Below are 18244 nucleotides of genomic sequence, written 5' to 3' on the forward strand. Positions count from 1 at the left end.
GGACCCAGTTCAGGTCAACAGTAAAAGCTGGTCAACTCGGTTCACATTTTCGGTTCGGTGTTCGGGTCCACTGTGGTCAACGAAAGTCAACTTGGTCAAACCGAGTTAAACTGGTCAAACTCGGGTCAACAGCGGTAAAATAGGTCAAAGATGGTCAACTCAGGAACTGGTAAAGTTTAAACGTAGAGAATTATAATTACGTTATCTCCAGGTTTTTAGTTTATGCGAACCGAGCTCGAACCATCGTATCGTAGTTGTTTACGATTTTTACATATGTGAAGAAAACTATATACATTATGTTGAATTATTATTGAGTTTTGAAAACTATATCGACAACTTGTGTTGTTGAGGTTATTCCAAAAACAAAGGAAATTATGTCCGTTTTTCGTAAAAATCCAAAATATGAAACGTATTTATAATTTAAAAATGACACTTATCAAAATTCGAGTTTTATTATAAAATAAATATAAAGATATATTTATTTTGGCGACGTTTTACGAAACACAAAACGGAAACTTTAAATGTTTCGACAAACATGATTTCCTAAGTAACGAAACCCGATACTTATATAAAATAGATATAATTATTTATATTTATTTCAAACATTGACAAATCGAATAACTTCGTATACTTTCAGAAAGTAAATATAATTGTTTATATCTATTTCGAACGTCGGTATATCCTTTCGTGCGAATGGTCCGTTCTCTCGAAGATCAAGTTACGTATTTTGACATTTTTTTCACAATTTGTCAAAGATTCTGCTTGTATTTTGGTCTAATTTGTTCAAGGGTTGTTCATTAGTGTATTTCGCACAATTAGTCCAAAAATTAGACAAATTTAGCCAGGAATTCGACGTAAATTTGATCAAAAGAAGAAAGAGTAGAAGATAGATGTGAAAAAGTCTTTAATTTGATGAGATCTGCTTAAATCTTGTGTTGCTAGTCGCTGAGAACAGCCTCCAAGCTCTTATACCACTTGTGAGTCCAGGATCCAGCGGGTTTAGACGGAAGTTTGGGTAGAATGGAACTAATTCGGTAGAATATTATTGATAAGGAAGGAGTAGAAGAAGAATAGTTGAAAGCCTCATTCATACCGAAAGAGTATACATCTTTTACAAGCTGTAGAAAAAAAATTCTCCAGCATTTCCCCTCTGGGAACACCAAAAACCTCTCTCAGCTCTCACGAACATCTACTATTTATAGACATTGCCCTCCGTGCGAGTGGGCTTGGAGCGAAGGGCTTGGGATGAATGGGCATCTCCCATTCGTGCGAATGGCTAGTGTCCCTTCGTGCGAAAGGAACTTTACAATTCAAAACTGATTTTCAAACTCACATCTATACAGTATACAATATACAACACACACTCTATCGAGCCTATTCGCACAGTGACGGACACACGGAATATACAATAACAACACTTATGAACTAATCCTAACCCTTGATTATCAATACATAAGTGCACACACAAGTGTAAATTACTGGCAGGATTTGATGATGAAAATACACTTGTGTATTTTACGATTTAATGATGTAAATCAAGGTTCAAGATTTGTTCACTCAGATCACAAATACACTAATGTTCACTCTATAACCCCAACCTATATATTAGGAGTTGGCTACAAAGTCTAAGTTTTCTAAAAAGTGTAAAAAGTCATAAAAGACGATAATGTCAACCATAAAAGACATCCAAAACCCATAAGTAACAAAATAAAGATTACTAAAGCAACATATCTAAGTGTTTTGTTTTGTGTTTTGGATGATAAGGTTCTGATTATTGAATAAGTAGCATTATTGTGTTTTATGATAATTATCATGTTGTGTTTTATATTCATAGTTCTACGGTGGTGTAGTTGATGTTTTATGGGCTGTTAGTATTTGAATATGGTGTTTTAGTAATCATCCCTCCATTTTTGTGCGGTTTCTCTGTGTTTTATGGCTGAAATTTTGGTGTTTTATGACTTTGTACACTTTTTAGGAAATTTAGACTTTGTAGCTGAACCTCACCACCCAATATATATATATATATATATATATATATATATATATATATATATATATATATATATATATATATATATATAGGGGGAGGTTCATTTGAGAAGAATATTCTTAAAAGAAGAAAAATAAATTAATCTAGACCTTATATTTTTTTGATCAATGGTTGAGAATTAAGATACTATTTTTATCCACTTTTAATTAATGCTTTAATTACTAAGGGTAGTATAGACAATTTGATGTAGAATACTAATAAATATTTTATAGAGTTACAAAAGTCTCATTAATGTCACCATAATTATCTTCTTCACCACCATTCATGTGTTGGATCCTACACTAATTTTATTAGGAGTGACAAAATTATTCAAATGTGTTATGTCCTACACATATTTTATTATGAGTCGTAAAATTATTTAAAAGTGTTAGAGTCCTACATATTCTGTACCCTACACCAAAACATTGTTTTAATAGTGTAAGAAACGTTGAATATGATCATGTGCACGATTGTTTTATTGTGTAAGGTGCACAACTATTTTATAAGATAGACTCATTAAATGATTAAAGTTCATTAATTTGAATAGTAAAAATAAATAATAGACTCATTAAATGATTTGTTGAAATTACCTTTGTATCATTTATTCTTTTTATTATTAATTTGTAATTTCTTCTCATTTGAACTCTCCACTATATATATATATATATATATATATATATATATATATATATATATATATATATATATATATATATATATATATAGGTAGATGATCCTGTAAAAAGTCCAACTTTTGTGAGAAGTATGAGAAATAATTTGGGAATGACAAGTGTCCCTTGTCTTAATTAATTCAAAAGGGTATATTAGTAATTGTCCATTATTATCAATTAATTGATTTCCAAAGATAACTGCCAAAAATATCAGGCGATATATTAGGGATGTGATTCGAATTCGATTTGCTCTATACATTTAATTGTTTACGGTAAGTTCTTGCTGTAGTGTTATATTCCCCAGTCAATAGTGTTATATTCGATTTGCTCTATACATTTAATCTTTAATCTCCTATTCATAGTGTTTTATCCCCATCAATAGTGTTTATTCTGCATAGTGTCTTATAGTAAACAGATAATGTTATATGTTTCTATAGTGTTTTATCATGTAATATACTGTTCCTTTCATACTGTTTTATCCTCATCAATAGTGTTGTATTCTGTATGGTGTCTTACAGTAAACAGATAGTGTTATATCTTCCTATAGTGTTTTATCATGTAATATACTGTTCCTTTTCATAGTGTTTTATCCCCCATCAGCAGTGTTTTATTTATGTATAGTGTCTTATAGTAAACAGATAGTGTTATATCTTTCTATAACGTTTTATCATGTAATACACTATTCTTTATAGTGTTATAAAAAGTTGTTGTGAAGGAAATCGAAGAATTTATTTCATTACGAGAAATTCGCTGATTTTTTAGGAGATTGATGGGGGTTTTGAAACAGTTACCATAAATTCGCAGATTTATAGGAGATTGATGGGGGTTTTGAAACGGTTACCATATTTGAAACGTTGTAAAAGTCACTATTGCCCTTTAATTTTACATAAGGTCCTTCTAATTAAAACACAATTTACATTTTATACCTTATTTATCTCAACTATTAGATCAAATATCCAATGGTTTAAAACACTTCTTACCCTTCTCACATTTTAGACACTTTTTACCATATCCCTACCCTATATCTATATATATATATATATATATATATAGGGGAAGGTTCATTTGAGAAGAAAACTTTATTAAGAATAAAAAGAACAAAAGGGTACAATAGTAAAACACTTAATAGTTTTTTATCATCTCATTTATTATTATGTTTGACTTATTAATTAGTCATTAAGACTATCATCCTCCACACTAAAAAAAATTGCCTACACACATCAAAAGTTATCCCACACATTTCGAAATTTATCCTACACATATTGAAATTTATCCTACACAACTCCTAATTTATCCTACACGCCTCGTATTTATCCTACACTATAAATGAATTTTTATTTTTATTTTTTGAGAAAAATATATATCTTAAAAATAAGTTACAAATTTAATATAGTTAGTTATTAAAGATGAAACTACCAATAATGATGTATGTAAGTTTATCAATATACCCTTATAGTTACATTATGTACAAATATTAAATGAAGTCTAATGAAGCATTTCTATTGGTTGAAATTTCTTCTTTTTTCTTCTTTTAAAGAATTTCTTCTCATTTGAACTCTCCACTATATATATATATATATATAGGAAGAGGATCCTGTACAAAGTGAGACTTTTATGAGAAGTGTAAGAAATAATTTGGAAATGAAAAGTGTCCTTTATCTTAATTAATTCAAAAGGGTGTATTAGTAATTTTCCATTATTATCAATTAATTGATTTCCAAAGATAACTGCCAAAAACTGGCGATGAGGTATATCAGGCTAATTCGAATTGTTCTATACATTTAATTGTTTACGATAACTTCTTGTTTTAGTGTTATATTTTCCCGTCAATAGTGTTATATTATCTACAGGCCATCTTTAATCTCCTTTTCATAGTGTTTTATCCCCATCATTAGTGTTTTATTCTGTATAGTGTCTTACAGTAAACAGATAGTGTTACATCTTTCTATAGTGTTTTATCATGTAATATACTGTTCCTTTCATAGTGTTTAATCCCCATAAATAGTGTTTTATTCTATATAGTGTCTTATAGTAAACAAATAATGTTATATCTTCCTATAGTGTTTTATCATGTAATATACTGTTCCTTTTCATAGAGTTTTATCCCCATCAACAGTGTTTTATTTATGTATAGTGTCTTACAGTAAACAGATAGTGTTATATCTTCCTATAGTGTTTTATCATGTAATATACTGTTCCTTTTCATAGTGTTTTATCCCCATCAACAGTGTTTTATTTATGTATAGTGTCTTACAGTAAACAGATAGTGTTATATCTTCCTATAGTGTTTTATCATGTAATATACTGTTCTTATAGTGTTATAAAAGTTGTTGTGAAGGAAATCGAAGAATTTATTCTGTACGAGAAATTCGCTGATTTTTAGGAGATTGATGGGGGTTTTGAAACGTTGGAAAAGTCACTATTGACCTTCAATTTTACATAAGGTCCTTCTAATTAAAACACAATTTACATTTTTATACCCTATTGATCTCAACAATTAGATCAAATATCCTATGGTTTAAAACACTTCTTACCCTTCTCACATTTTAGACACTTTTTACCATATCCATATCCTATATATATATATAAATATATATATATATATATATATATACACACACACACAGGGGAAGGTTCATTTGAGAATAAATTTAATTGAGAAGAAAAAGAACAAAGGGTAATTTTGTAAAACATTAAATAGTTTTTCACTTATCTCATTTATTACCATTTTTGAATAATTAATTAGTCATAAAGTCTATTATCCTTCACACTAACTTTTTTTTGCCTACACACATCAAAACTTATCTTACATAGTTCGAAATTCATCCTACACATTGAAATTTATTCTACACAACTCGTAATTTATCATACACAACTCGTAATTTATCCTACACTTTAAATTATTTTATTTAATTTTTTTGAAAAAAAAATATATTTTGAAGATAAGTTATAAAAAATTTAATGTAGTTATCTATTAAAGAGGAAGACTACAAATTAATGATCTATGTAAATTTACCAATGTACCCTTATAGTAACATTAAATACTTATATTAAATAAATTAAAATAAAGCATTCTTATTTGTTGAAATTTCTTTTTTTTTGTTCTTACAAAAAATTTCTTCTCATTTAAACTCTCCACTATATATATATATATATATATATATATATATATATATATATATAGAGAGAGAGAGAGAGAGAGAGAGAGTGGGTATCCTACGGAAAGTGTGTTTTTCCTAGAAAGTCTAGGAAGCGATCTGAGCCATCCAATGGGTGTGTTTAATGGTTGAGATCATCTTGGTGGTATTTTGGTAATATGTGTTCCTTAAAAATAGGATTATTTAATTAATTAGGGGTAGATATGTCATTTATTTTGTTTTAATTATGGAAATAATTGTCATTCGATAACCACCCCACATTTCATGCGATTTTCTCTCTCTCTCTCTCTCTCCCTTTCTCTCTCTCTATCTTCCTTCTATCCTTCATGAAGAAACACATCAAGAAAACACATCGCATTAATCTACTTGCTAAATATGCTTGCTGTTAAAACACAGCGTCAAGAAATCCTCCAGCATGGATGGTAAAACACAGCGTATGAATCACTAATAGAAAATACACATTTCTTGACACACATTGTGCGTCATAAACGGTTATTATGACACGCAAAAGCGTGTCGTTGATTGAGAAGTCATAAAATTAACATGACATGCATTTGTGTGTCATGCTTTTATGAAACACATTTAATAACACGCATTCATGACACCCATTTATAACACCCATTTATGACGCACATTTAATGACACACATTGCGTGTCAAGGAAGCCCATGTCATAAATAAGAAGATGACACACTTAGATACGTGTCATGAATTTAGGTGTTTTAAAAAATATATATATTTTTACTAGATTTCACATTAAATGATAATTGTCTCAAAATACAAATTAGAATACACATATATCAAAACAATCCATTTCATTCAATTATTCAAATAACAAAGTTAACAATATTTCATTAATGTTGATACTAACAAACCAATATTTCATACATCATTTCAAAAAAATACTAACAAAAATACAATATTTCATTAAACTATGCGAGTGAACCTCCTTCACCATTTGCTTGTGTAGCATGCTCAGATTTCCTACTCACTTCGATCATCTTCACCTACAAAATGGAAAAAACCCAATTTCATCCACTCTTTTAGTGAAGAGGGTATGAAGAAAAAAAGATATAGAGTTAATTACAAAAATCGCCCCTGAGGTTTGAGCACATTTGCCATTTTCGTCCAAAATGACACTTTTGTACCATTTTGCCCCCCACGTTTGTAACTTTTTGCCATTTTCATCCAAACAACTAACTTAGTTTATTTTTTTCTGTTAAGTTGAAAGATATTTGGATGAAAATGGCAACTATAAACCACAGGGACGAAAATGGCAAATGTGCTCAAACTCTTTTTAATTTCTTTTATTTAGTTAATTTTGTCACATGTATAATAAAAAAGAATATACATGCAATTTTTATATTAAAAAAATAATAGTTTTGTAACATATTTTTTATAAATTTTCATCCAACCACTAACTAAGTTAATTTTTTCTATTAAGGCGAAGGATGTTTTAAATTTTATAAATTAATACAGAAATTAATTTTCAATTGTTTATATAGATCAATTTTATAAAAATAAATCTACTTAAACCTCTAATTTTTATAAAACTTAAATGCTTGTGACCTTATAGAAAAATGTCAAATAAACAAATATTATCATATGTACCAAGTTTGTAATTCATCTTCTACTCTTTTAAATTCGCTCCTAACGAAAAACAAAAGCCAGGCCCCCATCAAACAATGTACCGTTACCAAACCTTAGAATTACCCACCAAATAATAAGTATAATGCCATCTAATATTTTGTGATAAACACTTTTCACGACGAGCTATTTTCTTGTTAAACTCTCAAAAACAGAATCGAAATATTCATGTTACTTAGAGAAAGAAAACAAAGTTCTATTGAACAAAAGACTACATATAATAATCTTGATACAAATAATAAATAAATTTTTAAAAAATCAACTTAAAACTCAAACTTCTTTTTATCCAGCAAAAGAAGTAGGATGGCTCGGAAGATGCAAGCATTTTAAATTGGTTCATTATAAAACCCTTTAGACCGGGTTTGGTTGTTTCTTAAACAAATTTTGAACAATATTTATCTCACTTTTTGATGACGGTTTTTTTTACCATGTCTAAAAAAACGTTGACCGCGTCTAATGTTTCATTCTATAGTAGTAGTAACCATAACATGTAAAATGAGATCTGGTACCGATATGGTGCAGTTTGGTACCAATACCAAAGAAGTATGGTATCGTTGCTCGTTAAAAAAGAATATTACACCTAATTTACAATACAAAAATATTCATAATTGTATTTAGATTTCTTTTGAAATTTAATAAATAAAAGATCCTGTATTAATTTATAAAATTAATAGAAAAAAATTAATTTATAAAATTTAAAACATCTTTCGCCTTAATAGAAAAAATTAACTTAGTTAGTGGATGGATGAAAATTTATAAAAAAAATATGTGAGAAAACTATTATTTTTTTCGTATAAAAATTGCATGTATATTTTTTTTTTATTATATCCGTGACAAAATTAACTAAATAAAAGAAATTAAAAAGAGTTTGAACACATTTGCCATTTTCGTCCCTGTGGTTTATATTTGCCATTTTCATCCAAATATCCTTTAACTTAACAGGAAAAATAAACTAAGTTAGTGGTTTGGATGAAAATAGCAAAAAGTTACAAACGTGGGGGGCAAAGTGGTACAAAAGTGTTATTTTTGATGAAAATGACAAATGTGTCCAAACCTCAGGGGCGCGATTTTGACAATTAATTCAAAGATATAAAATGAGATCAATTTATCATTTAAGGTCTATATGTCCATCATAATATTTTGTTCAAAAAAACATGTACTCTACCTGTTCTTTGAACTGTTCATCCTTCTCTTCGTAGCTAGAAAGAGCAATAACTTCAATCTGGTCAATTCCTCAATAAGGAAAAAATCTAATACAACTAAGCATGACAATTTGTTTTATCACACTTACCCTTATTTAAAACATATGTGTGTAGACCGCTTACTATTGTTATATCGCGTATAGCAAACAAAAAACTAATGTTGTTTTGCATGGACCAAATAATCTTATCATAACATGAAAAAAGGAAAAGTCCAAAGTAGATTGTAACAAAACAAAGATATAAAAATATGTACCTAGAAAACGGTTTTTATCAAAGGCTTATTTGTAGCATGCTCACCACCAATGTCATGGCACCACCTAAGCAACATTTTTTTTATAAATACAAGCAATATTTCATAAAGATGTAACATGGTGTATCTCATATGTCAGCACACTTACATATTTTTATAAATTGAATATTTATTATATTTTTTAATAAATTAGTACCTTATTGACGAAGATGCGGCGATGTCTTTACTTTGGTTCATAAAGAACGCAACCACGGTTGACAAAAATCAAAATTCCATCTCGTCCTCTCATCATCTTCATCTTCGGAGTTTGATAGAATCAAATTGAACTTTCCTTCCCTTCAACTTTGCTGCTGAATCATCTACACACGAATTAGTCAATCAAACCATTTCATAAAATCAACAAAACATTTCAAACTAAAGCACGAAATAAGCTCTTGTCGTCACCCCTGGCTCCCAAAGTAATCATCGTCTCGCCTGCCACACTTCTGCCATACAAACCTTGTTCGTATCCATGTCGGCTGTCACTACAAACCGTTTCTTCTTCTTCCCCCCCCCCCATCATCATCATACTCACAGTAAATCTCACCAATAGCAAAACTAAGGTAGGGTCTGAGGAGGGTAAGACGTAGACAGCTTTACCTCTACACCATAGGAATAGAGAAGCTGCTTCCAGTGAGACCCCCAGCTACTAGCTACTATTAGAACAAAAAAGATAAATCAGAGCTCAAGTGCACAGGAGCGCAATCTATATATCATTAGAAAAAAGTGTTGGGTGGTACTACGGCTGTCACAGATTTCATTTACTATTTAAGATTAAAGAATTCTTACTTAAGCGTCCTTGCCAAAGATCCATGAAATAAACATTAGTTTCATGGGGTACCATTTGTCTATCAGTCAACGCATGAATATAAGCACTTTCCATGTGTGATTGCTCAAAAGACGAGAGACCAAAATTATGGTACTCCTGTGGGGATTGGGAGAGAAAATCATTGTCCCAACCAAAAAAACATAAAAGTTATAAAAAAAAATGAATGTGAAGTCGAAAGAATATTACCCAACATCTGTAAAGTATTTCTTCCGCTGAAAGAAATATCTCTCAAATGCATCTTAATCTTCTATCTCTACACTAAGCACAACAGCATGTTCATAGATATCCCGTGATATTGTCATATCAAATTTGGGGTCCATTTCAATTCGATTTAAGCACAGCCAACCAATAGTCAACTAACCAAAAAATCATAATCACTATACATAAGATTATAAAAGATCTCACAAACTCTAATAAATTCTAATTTCAATCTCAAAACATCACCATTAAATAAAGTAAAAAAAGATTGCCAATTTCTACCTATATGTTCTATAAGCCGGTGAACAGGGCTGCCATTAGAGGTGATAAGATGTGTTGGTGGTTCGCAACAGATCTCAATCGCTTGCAGCAATTCCGAACAAAGACAACAGGATACGAGAACAGGGCACGATGAAATGACGGTGATGGCTTGTCTCGTAGGATGAGATTGAGGTTCGAGAGGGGTTCGATGGAAATTGGGAGGGGCACGATTAGGGTTTGGATTATAAAATCTCAGAATAATAAATCTATGGTGTAAAGTTTTGATGGAACTTGAACTGAGGAAAAAATTGCGTATAGGAGGGAAACTCCAATTTGAGAGGGAGATCAAAATTTCTAATTAATTTTAGTTTCAAGTTAAAAATGTATATATAGATTAATAAATATTTAAATATGTGATAAAACAAGAGAGAAATATAGGGAGAAAATTGATTCAATCATCTCATTCATCTTACATATACATTGTATATATAAGCTAGTACAATAGAATCCCTAAAAGGCTAAAGCCCATAAACATTGGGTTGGGCCATAAAATGGATGCATTCATAACACTCCCCTCAGACATTTTATATTATACACTATCTATATTATACTATTGGAAGATATTGGATCAGTTCTTCAGGACCGACACTAACTGACACTTCAGGATCAGTTATACTGCCTCATTAAAACCTTACTAAGAAAACCCAATGGGACAAAACTTAGTTAAGGAAAAAGAGTACAGCATGTATATTACTCCCCCTCAATTATATATATAACTCTTAGTCGGTTGGATTCAATCTTAAGTAATAACTGCTTGACTTGATCTTTGATGCCGTCTTCTTTGCTTAGGCTTCTTTGGATTCAGGTTGCTTTTTAAATAGTACAATTCGGCTTCTTCTGATTCAGCTTGCATTGTCTTCAAATTGTACAATTCGGCTTCCTTTAATTAACTCAAGTCTTCACCTATCTTGAATGAGTTGAAACCATTGACTTTCATTAGTGACATATTTAGATTGAGATTGAGTTTTGTGGGGGTCTAATATATATCCTTCATTATCATAATCTGATAGTTGGGACTCCATATTTTCTCATGAAAAATATCATGTCTTGAATCCCGTATCATTTAACACGCTTTGTAATTATGACTCGTTAAAAACCTTGCTAGGAAAACCCAGTGGGATAAAACCGTAGCTAAGGGAAAAAGAGTGCACTGCGCATTATACATAATTAACAACATGCTCCAGGATGATGTTAAGGTACTTCAGTACTTATAATAAAAACTTATAATATAAACTGATGCTACTAGATCAGTTATGTTGCTTCATCAAAAACCTTACTAAGAAAATCTGATAGAAAAAAAAACTTAGTAAAAGGAAAAAAAGTGTAACATATTAGATTAGAACTACAATCTTGCCAATACATCTATCAAGAACGCAATATCACGTTTCGTCTTGTTTGCTAGATACATCAATGTTCCAATCGCAATTAAGTATGGTACTTCCGGACCAGTTATTTATCCATCCTCTTCTTAGGGACGAAAAAATCATTTCCATATGTCAAGCAATTCGACAATCATTAACGTACTCAACAAAATGAATTTTATCCATATAACATCTTTTGGATGTAGTTAATGGATGAGCAAATATATTACATATATACTCGAACTGCGGGTCGAGAATAACTACACTGTGTAAAGGTCTTTCAAAAATTTCATTCATTAATTTGATAATTCATGTCAACGATGTTTACCTCATCAGAACCACTGTAAACTGTAATTACACTGAACATTCAGAGTGAAATCTGGATAAATAGATGTAGCTCATTTTATCAAACTTATACCACTCTTTTTAGAGTATCAACTAAGTCGACTGAACCCCATACGACTAGTTTCCTTTAAGATTTATATATATGTAACACTTATGGGGTTATTGTTTAATAATGCTTTGAGCATGTTTAATCCTTCATGGATTTTCATGCAGATGTCATTTGCTATTGTCTCGTATATGTATACGGTGATGACATCCATAAGTTGTTTTATCTGGAGTCATTCTGAGATTGCGAGGCCGCTTAAACATCTAAAGATTATCGCATCCACTACAGGGGTATACGTTTCCTCATAATCAACTGCTAGGATTTGGGAAAAATCTTTATGTTAAAATGTCATGCCTTTCGTCACAAAATCTCATTCTTTACGTTTCTTTTTTATTTAAAGACACCCATTTATAACCTACTGGTTTGACGTCTATGGGTGTTCGAACTGCAGGTTCGAAAACGTTTAGTTTGTCGAGCGAAGTTTATTTAACCATTAAGTCATCTAGCCATTTTGGCTATTTCTGTGTATACGCTCTTACACAGTTTTGTGTACGTAATCTTTTTCATTTATTACATTTGTTGCTATAGCATATCGAAATATATTATTTTACATGTGTTTCATTAGGGTTCCATATTGTACTCGTTTTGTACATAATTTATTGAGATCTCATATTTGTTTGGTACCAAAGTTTCTTTTGGAACCCCATTAGCCTTTTCTGGGGCTTTGTCAATAACCACCTCTAAGGTTAAGTATGCAACCACTTCTGGGGTTTTCTTTTCTGGGGCTTTGTCAATAACCACCTCTAAGGTTAAGTATGCAACCACTTCTGGGGTTTTGTGTGCCACCTCTTTTGGGATTTCACCAACTGCGTTGCCGGGGACAATTGATAACATATGTATTATGGTTTTATGATAGTGTTACTATTGATATTGTCGTGTTGTTGTAGATTAAACATTCGACTCATATTTGTGATCGCTCTACTAGAGATTCTACACTTGTATAGATGTTCACATCTATATAAGATTTTTAACATCTTATTTTATTAATGGTTGGTTAATCCGCATGTGTAGCGGTTATTTTCTTACCCTTTGTAAGATCTCTCCCTCAGTGGTTGTCACATGCCACTATTTTCATATATTTGATCATAAACCTCCCTTGTCCACTGTTGGGTCGTAGACTCTTTTTCTCCTCCTTGTATACTCAATGCTAGCCACATTTGTTTTAGGAAACGGGCTAGCATTGATTGGACGTATCTAATGGTTTCCTTTTTTTTTTAAATATATCAGAGGAGAAGATTATGATATCAACCTTTGTTTGGATGGAGAACTTGTTTTTGTCAAATGATTTTCTTCCTAGGCTATTTGCCGCAATAAATTTTGGCTTGTAAAGTTTGTGGGAGGTAGTTGTGCTAAGAATTATCGAGGATGATAAACTCAAATTTTAAAGATTCGATTTGAAATCATTTTAAACATTCAGACTATTTTAACGATATTGCTACTTCAGGAGTATATATCAAGTGTCATAAATGTAAAAACTTTTATTGACTTTTTTTCTATAAACAAACTAATTTTCTCATAATATCTTTAAAAAGTAGTACAATGTTCGAGTCATGTAATTTTATCGTTCTCATAATATCCAGTGTCGTGTCTAAACATATTTATACACTTTCATGTGAGCGATAACAACCAACTAATTGTGGTCTTTTATTTGGCTTATTCAATAGTCTCAATATTAATAATTTATAACATTTATAACACACATATACCAAAAAGGTTAAATTATGAAATTTCCAACATTTCATACAAGTCATTTATAAGTGGACATATATAATTTATATTAACTTATCACGATATAACCAATCAAAACTGTATCTTGTATACAAATATCGACACTCTAATTTAAAATATAATAATACATATCCATCAAATCACGTATATTAATTTAATAACACATGACCCTTTTTATATCATTTAAGATGACACGCACAAATCGAGAAATGGTCTAAAAAACACATGACCCGTTTTAATTATGAATAAGCCTTTTAAATGATATAAATATTCCGATGCTATATAATATGTATCACGAGGGTGACAATCTTAAATTATTGTGTAATGTCTTTTTTTTTTTAAAAGAAACAATTCATGTATATTAAAACTTCATATAAATCCATGAATATTTTAATGAAGTTCAAATATAAATACATATATGATTGCATTCACAAATATCATAGCATATACATTTTCCTATGAAATATTTTAATGAAGTTCAAAGATAAGCACGTGTATTATGATATTCACAAATATCACCGCATATAAAAACAATAACAAAAATCAATTAAGGTCAAGATGATGTGAATCTTGAGATAGTAAATTGAAGTAAAACGTAGATCTTTCAATTTTCTCAATGTATGCCACTCGATTAACAATGGTTACGATCAATTATGAAAAATCTCTTTATCATGATTCTTATTAATCATATAAAATTTACTTAGCATATTAAGAATTCCTAACCGAGATAGTGACACCACCCTAATCATGAAAGGCAATAAATATTAAAATCATCATTTACAGTTTTAAGAATCCTAATACTAGTTGCGTACCTTAAACTTTATATAGAATTTACCAAATAAAACATCTAACTAGTTAATCTACTAATTTTAAATATATGCCATGCATACTTTCAAATTAAAAATTTAATAAACTAAAGAATTATCCAATCAGTTAAGAATTAGAGCAATTAATACCTTTTAATATGGTCAGTTACGTCAAAATTAATGTCTTTTAATTTGGTCAGTTACGTCAAAATTAATCCCTTTTAATTTGGTCAGTTACGTCAAAATTAATTTATTGATATATTTTTTTTTTGAGTTTCTCTTCTACACCCGTAAGAGTCGGTATCAGTTACTTCAACCTGACAAACACAAATATTATCTGACTATTTCTTCTCTGAGCACATTACGGTTGCCGGAGATTTGTTTTGGACTTTTATATTCATTTGTTTTAATTTCAAAAAAAATGTATGTGGGTGCCATACGAAGAAACCAAACAAAAATTTGAATCTCAATATATCCTAATGCTTATGCGAGAGTATAATGATAGACGATGGTTAGATATGATTACCTGATTGTTGACACAACTGAATTCTGAATAAGTAAGACGCTGATTCCGCTTTGAACCTGCTCCGAGAACAAGTACCGTGACTACGGTGTTGGCGTCCCTCATCATCGATGGCTAAAACAGAGGCAACTTGCTACGTGGACTATTAGATGTTTCTTTTGCAAACCTGCTCTCTTTGAAAAATAGGGTGTCACCATTTATTTTCATCAGCGATTTCTCCGATGTGTTGCTTCTTTTTTTTTCAGCCGGCGGTACATAGGTGAAAATTGGGTTGACAACATTTAGAACCGGAAAAGTAAATGATTAAACTACTAGATTTAGGAGTAATCGTTCGAAGAGCTATCGTGCTGATAACGTGTGATAAAACAAGAGAGAAATATAGGGAGAAAATTGATTCAATCATCTCATTCATCTTACATATACATTGTATATATAAGCTAGTACAATAGAATCCCTAAAAGGCTAAAGCCCATAAACATTGGGTTGGGCCATAAAATGGATGCATTCATAACAAAATATAATATCAAAAGACTAGAATAAAAAGTGTGTGAGGTTTTTTTAACTGCTAAAATCTTACAATGCCTATCATTTACGGGATTTAAACCCACAATCATTTGGTTATGGAATACCACTTTCACGCGAGGCTATTCCTTATCTCTTGATGTATAAGGTATACGTTACTTTTTAAAAAAATGTATTATCTATTAACTTTCACTCAAAATTTCACTCCATTATCTCCTAATTAGTACGTTGAATCGGATAAAGGAAAAAAACATAGGGATTGAAATAGTTAATGAGTTATCTTGTGAGTGAAAGGAAACATCCATTCGGTTCCCGGTTCAGATGTATAGGTCTAGGCTCGCTATAGGTAACTTATTGCTATTTGTCGCTATTCGCCATTAACAACTATGATAATTTGAGTGTTGATGAATCGCTAATGTGTACCGCTCAATTGTCATATCTCATTAGTGACCACATATTTTCACTTTTATATGTAACATATACTTCCATGACACTTACACCAGCTTCTATAACCATGTAAATAGTTTTGGTTATTAATCTTTTGATGATGCGAGTCAAATAATGGGTTCGAGCCTAGGAAGAAACTTAGCCTTAACACACACAAACACAAAAAAAACCCTAATCATTTTCCTTACTAAAGAATGTCATTTTGGGCCTGCGAGTTCCTTCAAAATAGAATTTACTACTGCTATATATGCTCTAACAACATCATAAACTCATAATTTACCATCAATTACAACAAATTGAGGATAAAAAGAGTACCCGAAGAAGAATCAAATGCATATGCAGAGGGACAAACTACTCTGACTCGCTTAAACCTGTTGGTGGGTGCGACCCCATTAGGGCTGCTTGAATTAAACCCTAGAAAACTTGAAGATTTCCACCCAACGCTGCAACAACCGCACCCGCTGTTGTTAAAGAGGTCAAAATTAAACACCTACATGATGTTCAATACAGGATGTATGGAAGATACATATAGCAAACCATTAATTAAAATTATTGAGAGCAAGAACATAACAGCAATCGCAAGAACTGAAGTTTGAGACCATACCAGGTGAATGCGATCAAACGATAATATATGCGATCCCCCTATCTCCCACGGGGTTTTAGGGTTTTCACTTTTAAGTGGACTATAAATCTGATGATGATGTGTATTCAGGAGGGATTTTAGTATGAGCGGGAGATTTTGGGAAATTTTTTCTCACTTAAATTTTAGTGTTAGAGGGAAATCATATGGCATAAGTTGTTGTTTCAAAATTTTCGATCATCTACGATAGCAACACTCAAAGTATATCTAATTAATTACTTTATATTTCTTTTATTTTGTATTTCCCTTTTCCTTTTTTTTCGGTTTTGGGGCAACAAATATCGCCAAAGTGCTATGTTCTTGGGCTAGTTTGACTAAAACAAAGAGAAAAAAATATGACGTTCATAAAGTTTTATTGTCCTTGAGACCAAACCTATTTAAGATACAAAATTAAAGAAAATATATTTTCATTAAACCCAAGAATATATATATATATATATATATATATATATATATATATATATATATATATATATATATATATATATATATATATAGGTAAAGAGTAAAATACAAATGCGCTTATCGTACGATACGTACGCGATCATCCCAGCCGTTCAATCAGGTGCAGATCTAGTGCGAATTCAATACATATCGCATGTGAAAAAATGGTTAACATTGGGTAGTATGAAAAATGGCATGGGTTGTGTAGATGGACAAAATCGCATGTGGAAGATTTGAATATCGCATGTGAAAAAATGGCATGGGGTAATGTGAAAAATGGCATGAGATGTGTAGAATCGCATGTGGAAGATTGAATATCGCATGTGAAAAAATGGCTAGCATGGGGTAATGTGAAAAATGGCATGGGGTGTGTAGAATCGCATGTGGAAAATTGAATATCGCATGTGAAAAAATGGCATGGGGTAATGTGAAAAATGGCATGGGGTGTGTAGAATCGCATGTGGAAAATTGAATATCGCATGTGAAAAAATGGCTAGCATGGGGTAATGTGAAAAATGGCATGGGGTGTGTAGAATCGCATGTGGAAAATTGAATATCGCATGTGAAAAGTGGTTAGCATGGGGTAATGTGAAAAATGGCATAGGGTGTGTAGATGGAGAAAATCACATGTGGAAGATTGAATTCGCACAACTCAGTTCGCATGGGAGATGAAGATCTGACGGCTAGGGTTATCGCGTACGTAATGTACGATAAGCCCTATTGTACGTTAACCGGCCTCTATATATATGTATATGTATATGTATAAGTATATGTATATGTATATGTATATGTATATGTATATGTATATGTATATGTATATGTATATGTATATGTATATGTATATGTATATGTATATGTATATGTATATGTATATGTATATGTATATGTATATGTATATGTATATGTATATGTATATGTATATGTATATGTATATGTATATATATATGTATATGTATATGTGTATATATATATGTGTATA

The 18244-nt window shown here is 30.9% G+C and overlaps 1 long non-coding RNA gene across 1 annotated transcript; it reads right to left on the minus strand.

Annotated features, from left to right (window-relative positions):
• Positions 1-6655: 6655 nt before the first annotated feature.
• LOC110929261 lies at positions 6656-10588 on the minus strand. Its single transcript, XR_004888438.1, has 5 exons — positions 10011-10588; positions 9153-9920; positions 8960-9023; positions 8670-8703; positions 6656-6864 (listed from the first exon to the last, which is right to left on the minus strand). It is a non-coding gene; the product is annotated as an uncharacterized LOC110929261 (long non-coding RNA).
• Between the last annotated feature and the right edge of the window lie 7656 nt (positions 10589-18244).

Source organism: Helianthus annuus, chromosome 3 (genome assembly GCF_002127325.2).
Source record: "Helianthus annuus cultivar XRQ/B chromosome 3, HanXRQr2.0-SUNRISE, whole genome shotgun sequence".
In the NCBI taxonomy this organism is placed as follows: domain Eukaryota; kingdom Viridiplantae; phylum Streptophyta; class Magnoliopsida; order Asterales; family Asteraceae; genus Helianthus; species Helianthus annuus.